Raw genomic sequence first — 3,163 nt, forward strand, 5'->3', positions numbered from 1 at the left:
TGTTGGCGGTTAATTTGCATATCACGCTGATTAGCCAATGGGAAGCGTAGCGAAGGTACGGTCAATTACCCTTTTTGTCTTTTATTAGATAGGATCATATGGTATGTTCTCAACTCTTTGTCTCTTCACTTAGAATGTTATTTTGAGATTCATCCATGTTGTTGCATGTAATAGTTCATTCCCCTTTATTGATGAGTAGTATGCCATTGTATAACTAAATCACAATCTGTTCACCAGTTGATGGGCATTTGAGTTGCCTCTAATTTGAGACTGTTAAAAATAAAGTTGCTATGAACATTCATGTACAGATCTATGTAGGAATACATGCTTTCGTTTCTTGGGAAAATACCTAGACTGAAATGGCTAGATCATATGTTGGGGTATGTTTAACTTTTTTCAGACATCAACAAACTGTTTTCCAGACTGATTGTATAATTTTACATTCCTACTAGAAGTGTATCAGAGTTCTGATTCCTCCACATCTCAACATCACTTTTAATTTTAGCTGTTCTAACAAATATTTATACCTTTTTTATGTATACATATAACTAGTAGTTGCATCATGGTTTTACTTAGTGTTTCCATAAAGGCTAATGAGATTAATAAAGTTGAATGCCTTTTCATATGCTTGTTTATTATCCAGGTATCTTCTTGGTGAAGTGACTATTCAGGTCTCTTGTCCATTTTTAATTGAGACTTTTGTTTTCTCATTGTTCATTTTTGAGAGTTTATTTTCTTGATACAAATCTTTTATTATATGCTTTGCAAATATTTCTCCCAGTCTGTGGTTTGTTCTTTCTTTTAACAATGTCTTTTAAAGAACAGAAGTTTGTAAAATTTGATTAAGTCCCATTTATCAATTTGTTCATTTATAAAGTGTACTTTTGGTACCACATCTAAGAAATCTGTCTAACTCAGAATCACAAAAATTTTCTTGTTTTCTTCTATTATAGTAAAGGTTTTACATTTAGATCTGTGATCACTTTTGAATTAATTTTTACATATGGCATGACATATGAATTAAAGTTCATATTTTTGTATATGGATATTCAATTCTTCCAGCACCATGTATTGAAAAAAATATACTTTCTTCATTGAATTACCTTTGCACTTTGTCAAAAATCTGTTGTCCTTACATATATGGGTCTTTCTGAACTCTGTATTTTGCTGCATTTATCTGTTTGTCTATTTCATACTAATGGATTCTATTTTGATTACTGTAGATTTGTAAGTCTTGAAATAAGGTAGTGTCAGCCCTCCAACTTTGATCTTTTTTCAAAATTAGTTGTTTCGGCTATTCTAGATTTTTGCATTTCTATATAAATTTTAGAATGAGCTTGCCAATTTTTTTTAAAAGCCTATTGGGATTTTAATTTGGATCATGTTGAATCTATAGATCAATTTGGGGAGAACTGACATCTTAACAATATGAATCCATGAGTCAGATATATCTTTCATTATTTAAGTCATCTTTAATTCCTCTCAGCAATATTTACAGTTTTCAGTGTACAGATCTTTCATGCCTTTTCCTAGATTTATCCCTATTTCTTTTTAAAAAATCTTTATTGTTGCAAGCATTACAAATGTCTCCCTTTTTCCCCCATTGACCTTCTTCACCCCACATCCACCTCCTCCAGGCCTTTACCGCACTATTGTTTGTGTAGCGCCCCCTCCCCTAGATTTATCCCTATTTCATGAATAATCATCAAAGTCATTGCTCCTCAAACTTTTTCACAAAAGTGTAGTTAATAGCAGAGAAGAATGAATAATTGCCTAGAAGATTGGACCCAAGCTATAATTTTCTTTAGTTTCATGTTTTGTCTTAAATTTAAATAAATGTTGCATGATATACCATAATAATCCTATGTGTAGTATAAATATACTGCTTATAAATATCTTTAAAAATCTCTGAGTAAAATTGATAACTGAGAAGATGCCTCATGTTTATTTAGTCACTTTTAACACCCTGGCATACAACAAGTACTCTTTTCCCCAAGCTGAACTTTTACAGGCAAGGTTCTAGACTATTCATGGTTGTATAATATGCTCCTTTTCATTTTTCTCTTATACAATTTAGCCTAAGTATGGCAGGGAGTAGATTAATTGATGCTTGCCCACTTTGAACTTGGGAGTGTCACAGGTACTGAAAATTCAATATCATTTCCAACAGACTGCATTGCTTCTGAAGGCCCCTTAACAATACATCACTTTCCTTTCTCCTTTGATTTTGATAAAAGGCCAAGAATAGATCTATTTGTATTATTTATAGTCTTTTTTATTATTTAAAATTATTTCCCCCAAACAAACATTTTAATGGCTAGGATAAAAAGTTAAACAACCCTTGGTATATTTCAGACCAAATATGGTATATGATTTACCATTCTGGGTGTCACTTTTGAGAGAAGCCCTATTAAACTGAAGAATAACCAGAAGAAGGGAGCCAAGATAGTAAAAGGTTTAAAATCATAAAGCCATCAAAGAAACAAAGAGGATTTGGGGGGAGTGGGGGTTCAGTTATCTTCTGGTTGAAAATAAGGGTTATCACATATAGGTGGAAATGAATTTGTTCTCAGTAACTACTGGGGGCACTCTGACAATGGTGGCAATTACAAAATCATGCTTTTGCTGTTAAGATTCTATGACTCCACATCCTCGCCAGCACTTGTCATTTGTTGATGATAGCCATCTGACAGGTGTGAGATGGTACCTCATTGTCATTTTGATTTGCATCTTTCGGATGATTAGTGACTTTGAGCATGTTTTCATATGTCTCTTGGCCTTCCTTATGTCCTCTTTCGAAAAGTATCTATTTAGGTCTGTTGCCCATTTTTTGATTGGGTTGTTTATCTTCCTTTTGTTAAGTTGTATGAGTTCCCTATAAATGTTGGAGATTAAACCCTTATCGGAGATAACATCAGCAAATATGTTCTCCCCATGCAGTGGGCTTTCTTGTGCACTGCTGGTGGGAATGCAGACTGGTGCAACCACTGTGGAGAACAGTATGGAGTTTCCTCAAAAAACTAAAAATGGAACTCCCATTTGACCCAGTGATCCCACTTCTAGGATATATTCCCAAGAAACACCAATCAGAAAAGATATATGCATCACTATGTTCGTAGCAGCACAATTTACAATAGCTAAGATTTGGAAACAGCCTAAGTGC

Source organism: Myotis brandtii, unplaced genomic scaffold (assembly GCF_000412655.1).
Source record: "Myotis brandtii unplaced genomic scaffold, ASM41265v1 scaffold174, whole genome shotgun sequence".
Classification (NCBI taxonomy): Eukaryota; Metazoa; Chordata; class Mammalia; order Chiroptera; family Vespertilionidae; genus Myotis; species Myotis brandtii.